The sequence below is a fragment of the Pituophis catenifer genome, unplaced genomic scaffold (assembly GCF_029215685.1).
Source record: "Pituophis catenifer annectens isolate HBS135680 unplaced genomic scaffold, rPitCat1.0.hap2 SCAF_1, whole genome shotgun sequence".
NCBI lineage: Eukaryota > Metazoa > Chordata > Lepidosauria > Squamata > Colubridae > Pituophis > Pituophis catenifer.
This window is the reverse complement of record NW_027256881.1, coordinates 38,538,969-38,562,794: the sequence shown is the minus strand read 5'-3', so window position 1 is coordinate 38,562,794 and position 23,826 is coordinate 38,538,969. Positions and strand designations below refer to the sequence as shown.

General features: G+C 36.5%; 1 long non-coding RNA gene across 1 annotated transcript in view; it reads left to right on the top strand.

Moving 5' to 3' along the window:
- Nucleotides 1-1,672: 1,672 nt before the first annotated feature.
- The window catches only part of LOC139319973 (uncharacterized), an 89,010-nt gene continuing 66,856 nt past the window's right edge, over nucleotides 1,673-23,826 (top strand). The window contains exon 1 of the long non-coding RNA XR_011600659.1: nucleotides 1,673-1,718. This is a non-coding gene — a long non-coding RNA (uncharacterized lncRNA). The remainder of the gene's footprint in view (nucleotides 1,719-23,826) is intronic.

Genomic DNA, 23,826 nt, shown 5'->3' with positions numbered 1-23,826 from the left:
CAGGCTCTTGCAGAAAGATAAGAGGGAGGGGGCAGATCTTACCTTAGAAGGTAAGATTTCCAAAGGGCGGGCAGTGCAGCAGAAAAGACTCTTCTGGATTCTGATAGCCAGAGTTCTTTTAATGCAGGGAGGCCGGGAAATTGCTTTGGAGAAGGAATCCGGAAGCCATTAGGGAAACATCAGGTACAGAAGGAAAAGTCTAAAGAAGTAGGAGAATGTGGCAAAAGGCTCATATTAGCCTCCCTCCCCCCAATAGACTCCCTGGAGTATAGGAAAAGGACACAGGAAGGAAAGGAAAGACACAGGCAGAAAACTTGCAAGATTCTGTTACTGTTTCTGGGTTTTTTTTCCTTAAGAAAAAAAGACGGTATACATACATACATATATACATACATACATACATACATACATACATACATACATACATACATTTAAAGTGATAACTAATTAAACAAAACCCATTCCAACATACTGTGCAAGCTGATAGTCAAGTAAATTCTGCATTTGGCCAGTCTGTTGCTGATAAGTAGCCTACCCCAATTCTACTTCTTTAATACGATGGTAAGAATGCAGTCTTGCAAGCTAACTTTACCCACAGCCAGGAGTTCGAGCCTGACCGGCTTAAGGTTGACTCAGCCTTCCATCCTTTCAAGGTGGGTAAAATGAGGACCATGATGGTTGGGGGCAATATGCTGACATTGTAAATCACCCTGAGAGTGCTCTTAAAGCACTGTTGGATGATATTTAAATCTAAGTGCTATTGTTAAAACGGAGTCATTGGAGATGACCAAGCTGAGCCTGAGGGAGGGGTCAAACACATTATCAGTCTCGAGTCCCTTTGCGCCTGCATATAAACCTATATTCTTTGGAACTGCCTGGATTTCTGATTTTCTGCGCTTGACAGGAATTGAACTATACACCCTTTCAAATAAAAGATACTACCACAAATAAAAACTTTTATTTAATTCTTGGTTCTTATGATTATGTTTTCACTAGCTATTGCTGATATATTTTCAATAATGTTTTTGCAGTTAGGAAAAGTTATTTTTAAAAGTGTAGCTGATAGTATTAATTTATATGTTTTTATCCAGTAAATGACTTGCCTATATATTTCTTTATTATTATAACATTACAATAATATGAATTTTCCAGTTTAAGCTATCTTAATATAAATCAAGAAAGCATAAACTATAGCTGCATGCAAATATTTGAAGCACATTCACAAAATACACAAAATTTCCTGCAGTACCTGTTCCCTGTGAACAAGAAAAAATGGGAAGCAATCACTTCTTTCAGATGTAGGGTTTCAGTGAGAGAAAAGGAAGAGCAGGATGTCTTTATTTGAACAGTGATGGAAAATATTTCTCTCCCACAGTATGGATTAAAATGCCTCCTTCCTGGAAGAATTTGAGATCCAGAGATCCTGAGAAGTTGATTATTCAAACCCTAAAGTATGAATAGAATGTAGGGAAGGAAGTTGTGGTTGGTGAGTCAGCATGAGTAATTTATTTCAGTGAGCAGGAAGGCTGAGTTGTGTGTTTTTTTCTCTCTCTTAATCATTTCAAGAATTATATTTTTTAAAAGAAGGGAAATAAATGATATTTTGCAGTACTTTTATTTGCAGTATTTTTAATAAAATGCTACCATTTCAGATCATAATTTTTATCTCTATAGATATATTTTTCAAGAACATAGAAAGAAGAGGATAGCTGTCACTGGTAAGTATGATTCTTTTCTTTTTTTGCAAACTGTTTAGCATAGAGAGAATTCTTAGAATTTAGTCGCTCTGTCTTGTTAGCAGAAGTGTAGTTCAGTGTAATATGCTTTTATATATTCATGCAGTATGGTGTTCTATTGCATATCAACAATTTGATAATTTAATTTATTATTATTCCATTTTTAAGCTGATCTGTTTCGGCTTTAAGATCTTACTTAGCTGTGAACAGGGTTGCAAATAAGTTTGGTGAGCTGAACACAAAACAGATGGTGCAGAAATGCTTCTCTCCTGTTATGAAAATCTGAATTCAGAATATAATTTTTGTATATACATTTTAATATAAATTGGGCTTTACTTTTATATGTCTCTGATTATACAAGAACATTTCTTTTAGTCATGTCCTATCAAAGAATACAATACAACACAACCCTTTAATTATATATAAAAGAATGGCATCTGTGATCCTGACATCTTATTCATATAAAACTCAACATGCTTCATTATTAATTTAATTCAATAGGAATGTTACATGAGTATGTTATACTGAATGTATTCAGCTAAAGAAGTACTGTAATGACGGAATCTAATCTCATATAGAAGCTTTATAGAGCATCCAATCAGATCAAATAGATACTTCCTGGTTGTGTAGAACATATCTTGTAATACAGTAGTTCACACAGCTAATTTTATCCTTGTCTTGAAATTCCGAGAGGTGGTTGGTTAAATAAAAACGTTTACAGAACTGTATTTTTGGTTTGTGTTTGACACCTCGGCTTTGAATAAGATGCTGAAACTGAAAATATTTTATGCAGTTTGGCTGGAGAACCAGGTGTAGCACCAAGATTTGTGGTCATCTTCTCTACTGTAAAGTCTAAATCTTATCAGAAATATGATTAAGTGGATATCTTTGTATATCCAGTTTTGCAAATAATTGTCTAAATGTGTGTGTCTGTGGAGATTCTCAGTCATTCAGGTCATGGTTGTCCCAACCATTGACCTTTTTCAAAAGGCAACTGGACTTTGTTTTTCTTTGAAAATGGTTCGCTTCTCATCCAAGAAGCCAAGAAGAGTCAGCATTGAAAAAGTTTCTTGAATGAGAAATAAAACATCTTAGAGGAAAAACAAAGTCCAGTTGCCTTTTGAAAAAGGACCTTTGGGTCTAAATATTTGTGTTTCACCTACTCAAGGAAAAGTATTTTATATGAAGTGCTTTTCTGAGAAGTGGTGGGCCTGAATTACAGACCTTGAATCCACATCTTTGCTAATTCACTTTTATGAACAGTTAAGGGCTCGAGTGCCTTTGAATACAGAGTTACTTTAGGATTTGTAATTGGTATTAGTTACAAATGGGCAAACACTTCCACATAAGATCTGCTCCTAATTTTCTCCAAACTATTTTTTCTTGTTAGTCTGGTTTAGGAGGGGAACAGTGGGTTGTTTTTTTTTAACTGTTGTTCTTCACAGAAACTCTTATTGATCTTCTGCATATCACCCAGAGATCCCTAACTAGCTTCTACCTTCAGAACAGAAATAGCAGAGTTGGAAAAGACTTCGGAGGTACATTTCAGACAAATAGTCCAATCTCTTAAAAATTTCCAGTATTGGAGCATTCACAACTTCTGGAGGCAAGTCGTTCCACTGATTAATTGTTCTAACTGTCGGAAATTTCTCCTCCACTTCCCTGGGATATAGGGCAGTGTGCTTTGTATGTATTTCCAACACGCTTCCTTTTGGTTTCTAAGTGGAATCACCCTAAATGCTGATGGAAATACATTGACTAGCTAGAATTGTTAGCTCACAAGGAAAAGTGTGTTCACATTTCCTCTCTCTTCTGTGGTGCCACTGCTTATAGTTAAATTCAGAGACTAAACCATTTCTATCTTGGTTCATAATAGCTGTGCAAAAAGCCAGGTCATCTAGATTGCAGCACATGGTGTGCTTTGCAGGGGCTCAGTTGATAAGCAGAAGAGTAGCTGACTTGCAAACCAGTAATTCAGAAGTGGTTGTAGTTTGACTGCAAAAATAGGAAGGGTGTAGAAGCTACAGTGGCAAAATAGATGAGCTGAAAGTTGCCAGTTAGCAAATGATTACACATCATTTTGATTTTCTGAGTGTGTGGGGGTTAGTGGTATTTTTTGTTGTTTGATTCGTTTCTAATACAGGTGTGCTTTTTAACTCATGTGGTTGTAGATTATAGTAAATGAAACTAGATTCACAAGATTTTTGTATGTCAGGTGGGAGGGGGATGTCATGTGGCTATCTGTAAATTCCTGATGACCTAATAAAATGTATTGCTGTTGCCTACACATCCTCATTCTGGTATGTTGCCTTTCAGGCTAAAATGAGTAAGTAGAACATGTTCTTTAAAATCACCTCATTTATCAGCACCTTATTATTGCTGATAGGAATGAAAATATGAGTAGGAAGGAGATATGTCTTCCTACTCTTCCCCCCCCCCCCCCGTTTGGTTTTTTTTAAAAAATAGTGCAATATAAAAATTACAGTTGTTCTGCATATAATATAAAGTTACGTTGCAGTCCTTCAAAGAAAAGGCTACAAAACTTTAAAAATGGATTGATTCATATCAAAGAATTATACATCAGGTACTTTAAATTATGATTTGTATTTATAAGAAATAATTAGGGAGATTTAAATAAACCATGTCAATTTGAATAAAAAAATAATGACTTTATAATTAACTATATTGAATGCATTTATGCTCCAGATCAGAGGAATACTATAGACTAGGCTTATCTAAAAAGCCTCTTTTATTAGTGTTTGTATTGGGAAATGTTTTTAAAAAACCAATGTGACCAGAAAGAGATTCAAAAAGTATTGTATGAGTATCTACAACAGAGTCCTTCAAATTTTTGGGTTCTATAATTTCCCAGGACTTGAAATGGATGTTTAGAACCATCAATAAAAAGGCACAACTATGAATGTTTTTCCTGTGTCAGTTGAGAAAGTTGAGACTGCTCCAGGAACTGTTAATACAGTTCTACAGAGGAATTATTGAGTCTGTGATTTGTACTTCTATAGCTGTCTGGTTTGGTACAGCAATCAAACAGGACAAGTACAGATTCCAACAGACAATTAAAACTGCAGAAAGAACAATTGCAATCAGCCTGCCTTCCCTAGAAGATCTGTATATTGAATTGAATTGCAGGTCAAAGTACAGACCTCTCATATCCTGGACATAAGCTGTTTCAGCTTCTTCCTTTGGGACAGTGCCATAGGGCATTATATACCAAAATGACTAGACACAAGGGCAGTTTTTCCTTCGTGCCATCATTCTGCTGAACACCCAATTCTCACAGAGCTGCCTAATGTACATGTACAGTATACTTACTCATATCGTATTATTTATCTTTCTTATTATCTTCTTTACTCTCCCTTTTATTGGTATTATTATTGTTGTTGTTGTTTTGCATGTACATTTAGAGCTTCTGTACCGGAGCTTCTTCCTTTGGGACAGTGCCATAGGGCATTATATACCAAAATGACTAGACACAAGGGCAGTTTTTCCTTCGTGCCATCATTCTGCTGAACACCCAATTCTCACAGAGCTGCCTAATGTACATGTACAGTATACTTACTCATATCGTATTATTTATCTTTCTTATTATCTTCTTTACTCTCCCTTTTATTGGTATTATTATTGTTGTTGTTGTTTTGCATGTACATTTAGAGCTTCTGTACCGGAGGTAAATTCCTTGTGTGTCTAATCACACTTGGCCAAATGAAGTATTTGAAAGAATTGAAAGTATTCAATTCAATTCAATCTTCCCACCCTCAATTCCTTTTTCTATTACCACCTGGGGTTTGGCCATATACATGTTAGTGGACCATTTCTTTAAACCTTGCCAGCTTCTCACAAACAGGTGAAGAAAAAGTCCTTCATTAATTGGATTGGCAAATTTCTCCTATTTGATCACATCCAAGTATAAAACTTTAAAGATCTACTTTATCTGGGCAATTGACTGAATAAAACACATACACCTAAGTATTTAAGAGAAGACTTTCTTTCTTCTCTCTTGTCCTTTAATGTATCAGAGCCCAGTGTACTTTGAGTAGTCATGTATATCTTTAGGAAGTTGTTTTACGTAACCCTCTGATTGGCTAATGTGTTAGGATTTTTTAGCAGTAAAATACCATCTACAGTTTTATCAATGACACTGACTATAGAACTTTACCAAGTTCACCAGACCTTAAAGTGCAAATAACTGTTAGAGCTGAGTGAAATAGAAATATTTCAGTGAGAATGGACTTTACACTTTGAAATTGAAAAATGAGCAGTCAGAAAAGCACTCTGGGCTGATGCCACAAGATTCAAATATGTGATATGACTAATATTTTCACAACACACTGTCACTATTAAGTTTTTCTTTTGCGGGCCTATCATCAAACATTTGTCTCAAAAAAGACATAGTGTAAATAGATAACATTGTTTACCTCTGTAGCATTAAATACATCATTGCTGTATTTTATTCTATCAAATAGAATTATATTCTACCCCCCACAAAATTGCCCATCCAAGAAATCTCAATTTTCTTTTGCAATCTTTCCAGACGCATGAAGATCAAACAGGGTTTTGTAATATAGTCTTGCTTTCAATTGCCAGGGTCAGATGAGACTAAGGAAGAGAAGCCAAGTTATGAATCTATGTAGAGGTATGCTTTGTATATGTGCCAGGAATCAGTGATTTTGCTGTGATCTTTTTAAACAGAGGAATAAGGCTCTGGTTTATATTTTCCTTCCCACTAAGATTTATAGTAGTAGTAGAGATGCTCTGCTGAATATTCATTAACCTCATCAACTGTTAAGATCCTTTGACAGTAAATTAATGACACTGTACATACAATAGATGATAGATTGACCTTCCTAGATATAAGCAATATTTTGGAGACCTACATATATATAAGCAGCAATATTTGGGAGACCCATGAACATGAACAGGAAGTTCTGATGTTTCCAACATTCCTCAGCCTATATTTATTGGAATCCAGAACAATTTTTGGAATGATCTTCCCCCAGACATATAGTTTTCCTCAATCCTACAGGTCCTTAGGTAATAGGCAAATGAATGAATTCCCCCTGGTGTGGGTGACAAGTTGAACAGAGTCCCAGTGGATAAATTAAGGAAGTTTTCAGTTCTGTTATTATTTTTAATGTGTGATGCTATATTGTGTTACTTTGAACTATGTTGATAAAAATTCCTACCTGGTCCATGCAGCTGGAGCTTTTGACAACACTGTTTATTTTCTACCAATATAACTCAGTATGTACAAATGGGGAAATTAAAATGATAGCAGGGATAGATTTCTTTTAATGTAGCTAATGTGCCAATCATTGATGCTTCCGACTCATTAGAAGATTTTTCCAGTTGCCAGGTACCCGAAGAGGCAGTGTTAGGAAATCCCCAACCAGGCAAAGAGCAGGGATCAAATAGGGAGTTAACCTTGTATCATTGCACAGTGGCAAGAGACCTAAAACTAACACCACCCCCTTCCAAGTTCCATGGCATCTTATCTGTTGGCAAGGTAAGGTGAGCAGTCTGGGAAAATTCTTGTACTATGGGTAGAACACAGTAAAGTAGTCAACTTGAATCTTTCACATGTGGATCTGGTTTTTTGAGCCTGACAGACAGTCTGGTAAAAGCAAAGGCAACAGAAGCTTCTAGCATGTTGCTGGCTCTGTGCAGCTGGGATTATTTCTGCTGTCATGGAATTTTTCTGCAGTGCAGTCTCATACATACATATGAATACCGTACATGAATTAAATTAGCATTACATGGAATTGTGTAATGTCCTTTTGTTAGTATTAGGTTGATTAAAAAAAAATAAGGGGACACCTGTAGCAATGAATCATGCTGTGGTTGATGCCAAGCTTGGCAGGTGGTCATCCTCCTCTTTTGTGACTAGATATGTGAAGTCCTCATTACTTAACAGACACGAGTGAATCTTTATTTTAATACTGCCAAGAAGTGTGAAAACAAAATACATGCCACTTGCAGTTCTGTTGTGAAATGTAAATCATATGAAAAAAAATTATAGAATCAAAACTTGGCATGAAGTAAATTTTGAGCTTGAATTAGAATTTATTGACGTTTTGCATCAGATACTTTTTTGGGGAAAAAGCAGATTTCAGGCCTTTTTTTAATTTCTCAGTTTATATGATTGTTTTACTGACAGCTTCTGCGGGTATATGTCTATTTTGTTCCCATTCACAAGCTCTAAGAAAATATATACTATTTAGGATTCCATGGGGAGGATGTTCTTAGATTTCACAATCCCTGATATTTTATGCTGAGATCATGCAACACTGACTCTTTTCGGAGGGAGTTTTTTCTACTGCTGTCAGATTGCCCAGGAGATATGAAAGCTGGACGAGGGGCAACTGTTAATAACTAAAAAGACTTAACAGAAACAATAAGAAGTTTTGGTTTATTTATGACACTGTGCTTAATGTTTTCACCTTCACATGAATATGTTCTGGTTGTCAAATGATAATTCTCATTGAAATTGTACAGAAGAAAAACCAGGTACATATTTTGCCATCTCAATTTTGTTCCTAGCACTCAAACTTGCACAGTGGCAGAACAATAGGACACAAAGGAATATGATTAAATATAAAACATTAACATTGCTATATATATTTATTATTATTTGTTCCATCTGACCTGGCGATATGGCTTCCTGGAGGGAGACATCAGGTTACCTATACATCAGGTTACTTATATTTAAAATACATGGTATTGTGCTATGCTCTATGTATCTATGAAGGAGAGTGTGGTTTTAATATTAACGCTCTAGAATCAATCTATAACATATTTTTAGTAGAAAGTGATCTATATGAGATGGTTAGCTTATTATATGTTTGTGAGTTTAAAGGAAGAACATGATAAAGTGAATAGGTTTGAATTGTAGAATTTTCTTTGTCGCTTTGGAGTTGATGGTGGGTTGTTGAATGCAGGAAGAGTATTATACAATGGAAGTAAATCATAAATTCACTACAAGTGGAATATTTAGCAAATGGTTCAATACCAAGTAAAATTAAAACAATCTTTGTTAGGGATGTGAAAGTAGAAGCCATGTTGTTGACTGAGAACCTAAATGATTTGTAGCAAACATTAAACTTTATTTTATAAAAACAATTTATATGGCCATCCATCTTGCAAACAGTGACTGTAGATGGCAAACAACTAATCATAATTTACAGTCTTTCCCTAATTACTACAACTGGGACCAGCAGTTCTGTTACTAAGTGATGTGCTTGTTAAGCGAGACATCACATGACCACGACTTAATGATTTTACTGATGGTGTTGCCATTGACTCTGCTTATCAGAAGCTGTGTGCAAATTGCAATCACATGACTACAGAACCCTGGAAGGATCAAAACTGAAAGCACTGGATGTCGAGTTATTTTTTCAGTACTGTTGTAACTTCACACAGTCGTTAAATAGTGCAGCTGTTAAACAGCAACACTCTGTATATATAATTGTGTTGAGAAAACAATTGTCACATCTGTAATAACTATCTCATGGATTCTCTGTTAAACTCTTCACCCTCACACTTGGTGAAATAACCAGTTTTTTAAAGCTTTTTTTTTTTAAAGCTAGTAGAGTTGGGGCCAGTCAGATCTTCAGGGAGAGGGGTACAGTATTTCAGAGGGTAAGCACTACAGCTTCCCCTCTACACTACAGATGGGTGAACAGAGAGTTTTAAAGATGTGTAAATACTGGTAGAAAAATAGTGAGCAATGTGTGATTTAAAAATCACTGTGTGTAGAATGTGCATCTGTATACTTTGCTAAATAGATGTGGGAAATAAAAGGTTGAATGCAGTGGGAATGACTTATATAAGTGTATGAATAGAAACATGAAGAAATAAGGTAACAAATGAATGGGTGGTGAATGAATGTGGACAGAATACAACAGTGAGAGCCATGGTGGCGCAGTGGTTAGAGTGCAGTACTGCAGGCTACTTCTGCTGACTGCTGATTGCTGACAGTTCAAGTCCCACCGGCTCAAGGTTGACTCAGCCTTCTATCCTTCCGAGGTCGGTAAAATGAGGACCCAGATTGTTGGGGGCAATATGCTGATTCTGTAAACCGCTTAGAGAGGGCTGTAAAAGCACCGTGAAGCAGTATATGAGTCTAAGCGCTATTGCTATATGAAAGAGGTATGTTGGAATGATTTTTTTTTTTTTCAGTAGAGAGAATATATGAGGCTCGAATTGCAAAACCAATACATTTAAAAAGGTGAATGGGTCCAAAGAAGGGGAAAACCAAGAAACTTGTGGTTAGGTTGAATACATTGAGATTCTCAGAAAGGGAGAGGTAAAGAATAAAAGATAGTGTACCAAGCAAGGAATGCATGTGATAGAAGAAAGGGTAGCTTGCAAGAATAAAATATGTAGAAGATAGAATAATGAAGAGTTAGTAAATATATGAATTTACATAGAAAAATATGAAAAGGTGTAGCAAATAGTATTTGTGTAAATTAGAATATTTCTTTTTCTTATCTTATGCACATAATTTCTTTGACTTGGAATGTCTTCTATGCATAATGTTTTTTAGTCTAAAAGGAAATGCATGATTGGGGTTCCCCCATCCCTCTCTTTTTTTTTCTCCCCCCTCCCCCCACTATTTTGTTAGTGTCTGGATTTTGCTGCCCATATCTGGTAGCCCTACCAAAAAGAGAATGAATCGTTGGTTAAACTTTATCCCAGTATATATTGGTTGAACCTGCTCATTGTAAACAAGTCCTAGGCCCATATTTGCTCCTATTACTGCAGTGTTGGTTGTGGTCTGGGTTCAGAGATATATTGAAAGTGACCATCAGGAAACCTTTTATTTATTATTTATTCAATTCATAGAGCCACTCATCCCCCATATGTGACATTATAGATTATTCTGACAGGACTTTCAGAAGAATTACTTAGAATTAAAATTAGGGTTTATATTGTGTGGCAAGTTAAACCATTGTTCTACTGAGCTCAGCTTTGCCTACAGTGATTGAGAATAATTCCTGGATTTCATTTGGGAGTTTCTGAGCCCTACTTCAATATGTCGAGATTAAACCTTGAACTTTACCTTTCCTCTGATAATGTGCTTTAGTTTTGAGCTACAAATCTTGCATGTATTTTGAAGGTAAGCAAAATGAAGTTTGTACAGATAAAGATTTTATTTATTCAATTCATTTATTAAACTTCTATCTGCCCATTTCACCAAGGCGACTCTAGGCAGTTTAAATCATTCAGTAAATTACCATATAAAACATTAAACCAATAAAGCCCATAAATTTAAAATTCAGTTAAAATTAAATTAACCAAGATGGAGAGGAAGGGTGTGAAGTGCCTACAGGGAGAAGGTAGGGTTCTGTCTAATCCATTAACCATCTTCAAGATGCCATTCCCTCCCTCCCCCCAAAAAAATCAGGGCCCCAGGGCAGCTGATAGAGCCAAACTGCAAGAAACTCAATAAAACTTTGCTTTTACAGTGGAAGACAATTTTGGCTGCAGTAGGTTTCTAAAAATACGTTTGCTTCCTGGTATGTTACTTCTTTTGGCAAGAAAAATCACTAGCTCTTACAGGTAACAATTTTGTAATGAGTTAATAATCTTCCCTGCTCTGTGTCAGCTAGAAAAATCTGCTTGAAATATTGTATTTAGTACCACAAATGAGATTTTTCTGTATCAGATATAGTGCAATAAAATAGCCTGTATTTTTTATGCAATGTATTTCGTTTCTTCAGTAAATAAAGGCATGGAATGAGTTGTCAACTTGTAGGAAAAAAGAGAAAAATGGTTTGTGGCACGCATTTTGAATAGAAACTTGATCTGCTTAGTTTAGAAACTGGAACCTTAAATATATGGATATACACATTTAGCCAGCTGTCGCTACATCAGCCTACTCCTATAGGTAGAACTACAGAAGCCAGTAAAAAACTAGCTACATCATTTGAAGGGAAGCAAAACCACAATGTTTTTAATAAAATTTTAATTTAGAAAAAGGTTAAAGATGTGAAAAAAACTCTGAATAAACACAAAGCAGGCAAAAAAAAAAACCCTTTAATACAAATAAGTAAACTGCATAGAAAAGAAAACATGAACCGATAATAACTGTACAATACAATAATCAATTAACCCCCCCCCCCCCCAAATCATACTGTGCTATCTCCATCATGGAGGGAGATGGAGTTCCTGGGAGGAATGAGTAAAAAAAGCATGGGGAATGTATGTCAAAAGTAGATATTTCCAGCAGGGTCATTGATTGGTGGGTGCTCCAGCACTGGAGATTTATAAAAAGAGACTGGACAGCCACTTATCTGGAATGATATAGGGTCTCTTGCTTGAGCAGGGGGCTGGACTAGAAGACCTCCAAGGTCCCTTCCAGCTCTATTCTGAATTGAATTGATTGTGTAAAGATCATCCCAGCTCTCCAGCAGCAGGAGTAATATAGAAAGATGCTGAAGGCATCATAGACAAGGGACTGATGATTTTATTGAGGTTGGTGAGTAGGAATTTAAGTCCCTAGAAGCTAAGAATAAAGTGCATTTAGTAAATTCAGTAATGTTTTTTTTACTATTTAAGTCAGGACAATAGGAATTTAATATATACAGCTATAGATTAACAGAGAATATTTCATTGTATCAGTAAATGCTTCTATATATTCATAGCAAAATAAGTAGATTGTGGCCTCCAGATATAGCACCCCTAGCACGTAGGAGCTCCCAAGAAAGGGAGAGAGAGAGAAACCAGCAACAGCGCTGTGCTGAAAAACTGTTGCTTACTTAAGGGGTTTTTCTCTTACTCCTCTGGTACAGTTTTTGTAGTCTATCTGTCAGAGTGTGCACAGCGTGACTACTATTTTGAGACAACCCAGGAGCAAAATACAGTACACAGAGGTTTTGCAAACAGTGTTTTATCTACAAGATGTGTGTGTGTGTGTGTGTGTGTGTGTGTGTGTGTGTGTATATACACATATTCACCTCCAATTTTACGCGGGAGAAAACCCGAATAACCAAAGACCTACATACAAACACCCGCGAAAACCTCAGAAAACAAATATATGTATGTATATGTATATGTATATGTATATAATATATATATATTTTCTTACTTCTTCGTAGGGTTTAGTGTGTTTTCTTCTAGCCAGGTTTTCCCTACGTAGCCAAGGTTTTTTTGTAGCTCCTGCTCAGTAGAATCTCATCTACTCGGTTCTGGGCTTTTTTCTTTTCTAACACCTAGCAAGCTCTCACTGCTAGGTGGGAGACCTAAATAGATCCATTTCTAGCTCGTTAGCTGTCATCAGTAGGCCACACCCATATCCTCCCTGTAAAGGCATAGTATCAATTTTCTTACTTCTTCGTAGGGTTTATGTGTGTTTTCTTCTAGCCAGGTTTTCCCTACGTAGCCAAGGTTTTTTTGTAGCTCCAGCTCAGTAGAATCTCATCTACTCGGTTCTGGGCTTTTTTCTTTTCTAACACCTAGCAAGCTCTCACTGCTAGGTGGGAGACCTAAATAGATCCATTTCTAGCTCATTAGCTGTCATCAGTAGGCCACACCCATATCCTCCCTGTAAAGGCATAGTATCAATTTTCTTACTTCTTCGTAGGGTTTATGTGTGTTTTCTTCTAGCCAGGTTTTCCCTACGTAGCCAAGGTTTTTTTGTAGCTCCAGCTCAGTAGAATCTCTTCTACTCGGTTCTGGGCTTTTTTCTTTTCTAACACCTAGCAAGCTCTCACTGCTAGGTGGGAGACCTAAATAGATCCATTTCTAGCTCGTTAGCTGTCATCAGTAGACCACACCCATATCCTCCCTGTAAAGGCATAGTATCAATTTTCTTACTTCTTCGTAGGGTTTATGTGTGTTTTCTTCTAGCCAGGTTTTCCCTACGTAGCCAAGGTTTTTTTTGTAGCTCCAGCTCAGTAGAATCTCTTCTACTCGGTTCTGGGCTTTTTTCTTTTCTAACACCTAGCAAGCTCTCACTGCTAGGTGGGAGACCTAAATAGATCCATTTCTAGCTCGTTAGCTGTCATCAGTAGGCCACACCCATATCCTCCCTGTAAAGGCATAGTATCAATTTTCTTACTTCTTCGTAGGGTTTATGTGTGTTTTCTTCTAGCCAGGTTTTCCCTACGTATCCAAGGGTTTTTTGTAGCTCCAGCTCAGTAGAATCTCATCTACTCGGTTCTGGGTTTTTTTCTTTTCTAACACCTAGCAAGCTCTCACTGCTAGGTGGGAGACCTAAATAGATCCATTTCTAGCTCGTTAGCTGTCATCAGTAGGCCACACCCATATCCTCCCTGTAAAGGCATAGTATCAATTTTCTTACTTCTTTGTAGGGTTTATTTGTGTTTTCTTCTAGCCAGGTTTTCCCTACGTAGCCAAGGTTTTTTTGTAGCTCCAGCTCAGTAGAATCTCATCTACTCGGTTCTGGGCTTTTTTCTTTTCTAACACCTAGCAAGCTCTCACTGCTAGGTGGGAGACCTAAATAGATCCATTTCTAGCTCGTTAGCTGTCATCAGTAGGCCACACCCATCTCCTCCCTGTAAAGGCATAGTATCAATTTTCTTACTTCTTCGTAGGGTTTATGTGTGTTTTCTTCTAGCCAGGTTTTCCCTACGTAGCCAAGGTTTTTTTGTAGCTCCAGCTCAGTAGAATCTCATCTACTCGGTTCTGGGCTTTTTTCTTTTCTAATATCTGATATCTAATATCACAGATACCATCTGTGGAAACCATCAAAGCTTTTGGCAGTTTAAAATTATCAAAATTTACCTAGAGAAAAGATGACAGGGAAGAGTTAGATACTGGGTGATCAGATAGAAGATTAGTTTTGGCTGCCACTAGAATTACTTCAACTGTAAAACAACTAAAAATAGGCCCTGAGTAATTGGGCATGGCTAGCCCTGAGCTAAGCAGTTTTATGGAACAGTCATGGCTGCTCATCTCAACAAGTGACTTTGGGTGACACACAATCTTGGAACCATTGATGAACCATCCTTGCTATATACAATTTGTCTCAGATTCAGAATCGAATAAATGGAATCTCTTGTGAAGCCTTTTAATCTAGTTTTAATCTTTTTATTATTGTGTCTTAATTTTATGCATTTATGATAGTTGTATGCTTTGGAAAGCTTAAAATAAGAAGTAATAATATCAGATATAGCTAAAGAGAGTGGTGCTTAAAGTATATGTGCTGAGCCCATGGTTTATATCACGTAGCAGTTAATGTCATCCTTGTCTCAGTCCTTAGCTACTACTACGTACCAGTAACACGCATTAAGAAAATGTAAGAAAAATCTATCTGAGCCTTTCATCTGTTTTTTTAAAAAATAGATTTGATCCTTTCATTTTCTCAGGTTTTCTTTTGAGCTTCGTAAAAACAGTTCCTGCCCAAAGTCTGTAGGGGGTGTTATTAATAAAGGAATTATGTTAGACAAACATACTGTAACCTGATTCATATCTGAATCTAAAGTGTTTTGTATTTATGTGTAGCATATGCATTCTTGCACTGCATGTCTAAGAACAGTTTATATTTAAATTATTAATTTTAAATGTTAAAAAGGCTTTTCATGTTTTTAGTTTTAAAGAATCAAAGTATTATGCTTGCATTAATAGCAAATAAAATGGGAATGCACAAAATTATAAGTGTATGGTATAAAATTTGGTCTTGACAGATGTCAGTATGCTGATCATTTGCCAAAACTGTGCAATCACTGGAAATTATTTACCAAAGAGAAGAGTTTCAATGTTATTAGTTCCACTGATTCTCCCACTGGGCAAATAATTGAATCTTCACCATGTTGAGATTTTTTTTTCCTAGAGAGGGGGCTAAATTATATTGGGAATTTCAAAATATTAATTAGCAGCATATTTTAATTTATTTATTGACTGGCTTGTCCTCGCACCTTACTTTGTTTGCAGTTTTGGTGGTCGTGGACCTTTATTAGATTTTTCTTCTTTTTAGTATTGCCATTATGACAAGGGAAGGCATAAAGTAATTCTGGGCGTGTTGGTGAGTCTCAGGATGATTTGAAGTATGCTAGGACTTTATGCTTCCCTTGGCAACCCCCAGCCAACAGATCCAGGTTGCCTTGTTACCAGGGCAGTGGGGAAGTGCAGGACTACAGGCAAGACTGGAAAGCTGGGGGGAAAAAAACATCCTGGAAGGAGGCAATATCCAACCACTTCCATATCATGCCAAAACATGGCTTGAGCTTGACTCAAAGGAGTTCTTTTTACTTTTTAAAAGTGAAAGCAGCTGTGTTGATCCTGAATAATGAAATCTAAAATCCATATGAAGGCAGCACTTTTATGACACTAACTGCAGGTCTGGAGAAAAGCACTGTATGCAGTATTTTGGGTTTTCAAGAACTTTTCTTTAGGAAAAAATTCGATCTCAAAGAATGAGAGGTAGAAATATAAATTTTTAAATAAAGAAAAATAAATAAGTAAACTGGAATAGAGAAAGTGTGACCAATGCTTAATCTGTTTCTGCATTAGATTACCATTTTAGAGTTCAGATGCAAATTCTGTTTGCCTGGTACAAAGTTGCCCCAGGAACCATTTCTTGAGGACATAAACTCATGACCATTGTCCTCAATTTACTTCCAAGATGCCACCCTGAAAGCATCTTCTACTTGTCTTTTATTACAATGCTTCAAAAGTACTGCTTTTCAATTGTGCTGAGAATAGTCAGATCAGTCAGTCAAATCGTTCCAAATTAAGGGCTGTCCAATTTCTACTGAGGCTACTGATGATGTATCCCCTCAGGGCCTGGCCTCTGACTTGCTGGGCCATTTGCCTTTTGGCAGCCAAGAAGTCAGAGCTCTCCCGGTGTACCAAAAGATTTCTGTCTCCTTCTCTTACCATCCCCTGGGTGGCTGGAAAAGGGGGAGAGGAGAGGAAGCAGATCTGGATTGCCACTTCTCACTGCACTAGAAAAACCCACTTCTTCCCTGCTTCCATTTCCACAGAAGAAGAGAAATGGTATTTAAGACACTCTTCAGCTCTGGGACTTCAGCACTGTCACACAAGGGTAGCACACATATTGTAGAGAAACTTCTTTCTAGCTTTGGCACAGCAATGGCCAATGAAGACTCCTAGGCAAGGTGATGAAACAACTTCATCATCCCAATGCAGGCTAAACCCTATAGACCTAAGCCACAGGAGAAGGGGGGATGAGTAGGAGCAAATAACCTCACCATGAAGTTCCCAGCATAAGCTGTTTCAGCAGCCCTGTGTTGAAGCCTCAGGGTGCTGGCATAAACAGTAGATTCCATTGCATTTTCCTCCCCCCACCCCCAAAAGAAATGGGGAGAAGTTGATCTATTTCGTGCTGGGAGGAGCAGAGTTAAAAAGCCTGCTCCTCTCCCTTCTCCCTTTCTATAGGATCATAGAACTGATAGTAGGAGGGGTGAACTTGTCTCTTGTCTTCCCAACCTCTCTTGCTATAAAATGGAGAGAGAAACATCAGAGAAGGGCCCCATGGAGGGATTACAAAAGGAGGCCTTCCCCACCCTCCCTCTCTTCCCCACATTAGTTTTGCTGAGTCAGTGTAAGGATTGCTCAGTCTTAAATCAGCAGTTTTTTGTTGGCTCCCACGCCCGGATACCAGACTTTAAGTCTACTGTGTGGAAGAGCCTTAGCCCAGGTCTTCCCAAATCTGGGTAAATACCAAAAAAAATTGGGTAAGGTGGGGGGTGGGGAAGTTGGTCTAATCCATTGCTTAGTCACAGCAAGGACATTTAAATAAAAACTTTCTGATAAGTGGTTTTGGGTAATAAAGAAAAACGTTTGGAAAGCACTGCCCTAGATAGATCTGGAGATTAAATGTATAACATGCCAATTAGGTCTTTTCTGTTACAAAAACTACAAGAGAAAATAGCAAGAAAATAATTTTCTGTGAATAATTTTCTGCAAAAAAAAAATCCAGTTAAAAAATGAAACCCATTAACATTTGTAAGGAAATATATAGATCCTGTGCTAAAAACAGAAGAAATATTAAGTAGGAACTTTTTAAGATCTTAAACATGCAAGACTCCATTTTATTTATTATTATATAACCGTCCAGTCCATTTCTTCTTCTTTTAATTTTTGTTTTTTAAATTATCTATCCACATATCTTATAGTCAAAAGTATTGTGTATGTAAGAATTTGTCTATGAAATAAGAATTCTGAAAACATGCATCCAAATTTAAAAGCATTAAGGAGCCAGCCACTGAAGAACCCATTTATTTTCTCTATTATGTTTTCTCTTCTAGGCTAAATTTTGTGGAAACCAATTTAATCTCTGTTTAGGAGCCTGGTGGTGTACACTTTGCTACTTAGCTGAAGTGTATAGTCTTAGTCATGCATTTCCTCTCACGCAATTCTAGTTCAGATCAGGGGTGAAATTCAGCAGGTTCTGGCAGGTTCTGGAGAACTGGTAGTGGAAATTTTGAGTAGTTCGAAGAACCGGCAAATACCACCTCTGGCTGGCCCCAGAGTGGGGTGGGAATGGAGATTTTGCAGTATCCTTTCCCCTGCCACGCCACCAAGCCACACCACGCCCACCAAGCCATGCCCACAGAACCGGTAGTAAAAAAAATTGAATTCCACCACTTGTTCAGATAGGTTGGCAGTCCAATGTCCCAAATTCTAAACCAGCATGGCCAGAGACAGTTCTACTTCTGGAGGATGCCAGCTTGAGAATGGCTCTTCTAGTTGCATAAACGAGGAACACACAAATGTGCCTGTTGACCTTCCTCTGTTACATTTAGACAACCTATTTTTGCTAGTCTCTTATGAGATGGAGCCTAAAGTTCTTGCATAAGCTTCTGACATGGAGTGATTACAGTGAAAGATTGTAGGATAAATCAGTGAGGAACCTGATATAAAAGGCAGCCCAGTCATTACGCTACCCACACTGCCCAGAAGTGCATTTAGAAACATCTGAAGGAAAATTACATATTAGGGACCATGCTTTCATGAAATTTCTGACTTCTAATTCTGGATTCATTTTTTTTTTAAATCGGGGGGGAGGGGGAATTGAATGTAGAGGATCAGTCTGCATTTTAAAATAATTGTGTTTTAAAAAATAAAGGAGAGGCAGCTGTTTGGAAGAATTAGAGAAACAAGATGGTCAAAATAGTGTATTAATATTTTTATTATTGCAGAGGCAGAAAGATATTGGATCTCCCCACACAAAGAGAGAAGGAAAGATGCATTGAAAGTTTATTTTTATCTTGCCTTTATTGTTTTTATAAATAAATCAAGTGGTGAACATGCCTAATATTCCTTCTTCTTCCTGTTCTCCACCACAACAACCTTGTGAGGTGGGTTTGGATGAGAGAGAGTGACTAGCCCAAAATTACCCAATTGGCTTTCCTGCCTAAAATGGGACTAGAACTCAGTCTCCTGGTTTCTAGCCTAATGCTTAACTCAAGATCAAGTTCTATTTTTTATGTATACAACTTGGCTTTGCCCATGTATCTGGTATTCTGATTGTGTTCCCCCTGATAAGTAAAAGCAAAATGATTTGCTTTATTGTAGACAAATGTTTTGAAAGGTGCAAATTCTTAGCAGAGTGCTGTAACATATCAGCTTTAACATGAGATTTTGACCTTGTAATTATTTGGGCCTCCTAAGCTGTATAAATAGAACATTAGTCCTGGGCGGTGCCCACAATGTCTGGTACTACGTGCTTCTCAGGGATAGAACTGTGAGATCTGTAGGTAGCCTAAAGTCCTTCTAAGGACAAAGTTCAGGCAAAGGTTTTTGAAAACACACAGGGTCCAGATTACGTAGGGGCAAAGCTTGATCTCATCTGTACTTGCAACATACATATAAGCACATAACACAAATGGAAGTTAGATGAGGCTTATTAAGCAGGACAAAAATAAGTCAGATGGCAACAGTTTTATTTATGTTATAGTGCAGTAGGGAAATTGCACAGAATAAACTTTGATCCAGGAAATCACCCAGTTCCATAGCTCAAAGTTAACTCAAGCAATCCATTGTTCTTCAGCCTCTGTCCCATGTCTTCAATAGGCCATTAATAAAAGTGCTTTGCCTAGTTATTCAGACTATAAGGAATACAGTGATAATGTATATGAAATATTTTGAGTCAAGCAAGTATTATTTAAATGCAAAGTATTAACTTTGAATAGAATCATGAAAGAAGGACATGCACTCATAGAAAAGAGAATCAGTAGCCAAAACCACAAGAAACTGGTTGAGATGTAATGTTAAAACTGTGGTTTAGCTTCTAAACCATATATAGATACAAGGACAGTTTCTGAACAGATTCCAGACTCTCTCTTTGTTTCCAGACCTTTTTCTGTGCTGATTTTGTTTTGTTTTGTTTCTTTGGCTTTGAATATTATATGGCTTTGAATATTATAGTATATGCAGAAAAACTAGTGCATGTAGATATTTGTGCTCTTGCATTTTCAATGGAGCTCTAAATATGAAGGAGGATTAAACTTGAATATTTACATTCTTCTACAGAAGACTTTGAATAGAGATCAGTTATAGGAAATCTTATATGGAACTAGGTTTTACAAGATTAGCACAATTGTATGTTAAGGTATTATTATTATTATTGGTTAATCTTTAGTGAGATTCACAGCCTTTGAGGCTGGTTAATAGCTCAGCAGCTCGAGTCCTAACCAAGGACTTTATTATTATTATTATTATTATTATTATTATTATTATTATTATTATTATTATTATTATTATTATTATTCCAAAGCGAATTTTTTAGGTTTCCTTGCAAATTTACAAAAATATGATGGCTTGGGTAACAAAAAGTCTCTCCGAGCATCTTGTGTGAAAAGATGCTTCTTAAGTAGAGTCAGTTCAAAGGATTTTTTTTTCTTTCCGGAAACACTTGTTGCAACATTCCATTAGAAGAACTCTCTTTCTTGTCTGATAGACTTCCTTTCGTGAATCATGACGACAAGATAAATCTTGCCTATGGTTAGGAAAGATGCTTTTGTTATCTCGCTTTCACTGGGAATATTTTTATATATTACTTTTATCAATGCTCATTTCAAAATGTTGGCTGTGCCCACATATGTGAGTAATGCAATTTTATAGATGTCTTTTGTTTCCTTTTTGTTTTGGCTTTGCTAGTTGTTTCTTATAAGAGAATACGTATTGAATTTTCTAACCACAGTTGATCAGCTGAGGGCATTGAATATAACTGTCAGGATTCCAGAAAAACCCCAACTCCAAGTAAAGATGTGGAAACAAACATTTTCCAAAGTTCTCTTTACTAGAATAGGCAAACTGGCACATCTGGGAAAACCCGAATCTGAAAAGCCTGGGTTTTCCTTCAGTAAGTCAAAGCTCCCAAAACCATCCCCTTTTCCCCCCAGTTGGTCACATGCTCCAATCAACATCCGCTCCATCTCGATCCAGCCCCCTGACCACTCCTTCTCCATCTGCTGGATCGCCCTGACCTTGACTGACAGGAAGAATGCTATTATGTCTACTACCAACCCCTCTCCTTAATCCCCCCTCCTACTTTCCCACACATGAGAAGATGGCAGCATTGGAGCTTCCAGCCTAATATGGCTTCCAAAGCTGACAATAACATTACTATACTGAAAGCAATATAAGTTCCAAAGAAAGCCATAAAGTAATTCAACTCATTCAGCTTTATGAAAATGTCACTTAACTGAGATTATGAATATGAATGTCATTTAAAAAATTTACCATGTCAACTGTTAATTTCATTTTAAATATTATTTTTTAATTTGTTCTATTGTAATTCTGATTTTAACTTTTTTTATTTTGCATGTTGCCCAAAAAACCTAGATAGATAAATAATGACACAAAAACATGATGGTTGTATCTCTTGAAGAAACCTCTTTCCAGGTTTCCATTTTAAAAAATAGACTATCCCTGGTCCTGTTTTTTTTAATTAGAAATTTATTTTAATATATAATAGTCAAACAGTAAATAGAAAGGGTCTCTAGCCTTACTCTGATATTAGAGACTATAAGCAAAAAAGATAATTTCCAATTTCTTAGAATGGTTAGCTTTCTTTTACTTTCCTTGTTCTGACAACTGCTATCAGGTATGTCCATAAAAGAATGTCAAAAAAGTCAGGGCAATGGTGGCAACCATGTAATCAATGCCCTGCCCCCTTATTAGATGCATTGTTTGTTTGTAAATATTAAAAGAACCAGGGCTTCAATCACAAATTATTGACATCATCTTGATTTTCTTGATACCTCACTCATGATCATCCCAAGACAACTGTGCGATAATTTTGATTCATAGTGGATCATTTTTTTTATTCAAGGACATTTTATTAATTCAGCTATTTTAATTAATGTTTAGTTAGGACATTTCCTGAGTTCATTTGTCTCTCTGAGCCTCCACATTCTGATGAATCTTCCACATTGCAAATATCTTTAAATACTCAGTTGTGCATACATAAGATATTTTTCTTCACTCCTATTACTTAAAGTGTGTCAAACGATATATGATAGCATGAGAAATTGAAGGTTAATGACGTGAAGAGTGGAAATATTGTAAATTACCTTGTAAACTGAAAGCTCCAGAAAAACAATCAACAGTATTCAGAATTTCAGAATTTTGACCTAGGGTAGATACAGAAGCCTCTTAATAGTATGACAGCTGTGATCCCAAAGTTTGACTGTATTTTCTACTCATTAAAAAAAAAAATAATACCGCAAGCTTTTTAATTTTTCTCTCACCTTGTTTTCTAGTACTTTATAATATAAGCTTAATATAATATAAAGTAAAATATCATACTCTCTGGCATGAAAATGCAGCATGTTGTCACATAATGAATATTGTTGCTACCTTCTTTTTTATTGTTTGTTTTTTCAGTTATATCAAACCAGCTTTAACTATTGTAGATTATCATTTGTCTAATATACCATAAAGCAGATTGACTTTGGAGGTTGGTTCTTGAATATGTTGTTGCTTTCTTTCACTTCATGGTCTCTTGACCTTCCTAATCAATTTGTTATTAAACAAAATCTAAACAGCTTATGCAATGTACTTAAGGATATTAGTAAAAGCTAGAATTGCCATAGGACATAGGACAAGAAAGTTTTATTTTAAAAAAGAGAGATATGCATAACATATATAATAATTACACAGCTCTTTCAATCTAAGCAACTTTATGCAGAGCAGAAAAAAAGACTAAAAATACAAAACCAAATAAAAGATTAAAATTAGAAAAATAAATAATAACTGAAATTAATTTATGCCAACATAATTCACTATAGTTTCCCTTGTCTGTCTTTCCTTGCAAACCATCTGTCTTTCCACCATGTCCATCCATTATTTAGTGGATTGCATTCTCATCTCTCATCTTGCCCGTTTTGGTCTTCTTCTTCCTGGGATCCATTCACATATTCTTCATATGTATCATTTGCAGTGCAGCCCTCATTTATTCTCAGTATCAAACCAATCTTCCTCAGATGTTTTTTAAAGATGAAAGGGAAAAAAGAGTTACTTGGAAAAGTTGTTTGTTTTTTATTTATTTATTTATTTTCTGCCAATCTCCTTCCCTACTCACGTCACTCCAAACATTCTTTATACATTTGTCTATAAAACTGATCCAAGGGAACATAATACAGTATATCCTTGTCTTGCTCCCAATTCAGCAATGAACTATTCATTATGCATTCTGTTTATTGTCACACATGCTTTATGTTCTTCATATATGATTTTTATCATATTAAGTATCCAAAAGTCAGCTTCATATGCATGCAAAGATTCCATAAGTGGTTAAGACACCAGGCTAGAAGGTGGGTGACCATGGGTTCAGTTCTGCCATAGACATGAAAGCTAGTTGGATGACTTAGGGCAGTAAGAACTAACCTTTTTGGTACCGAGTGCCGAAACTGGTGTGCGCTTGTGCCGGAGCACAAGAACCTGGAAGAGCAGCTGGGCGGTACACATGCGTGCATCCATCAGTTGAACAGTTCTGGCAAATGGGTCAAATTGAGTGTAACTTATTGGCATTAAACCAGACATTTAGGAGACTGAACTAACCATCCAATAAGATCAATGGACAAATTATCAGAGCCAAATCAATTCCCAGAGAAGGAATCCTGTGATTCAAGATCTCCTC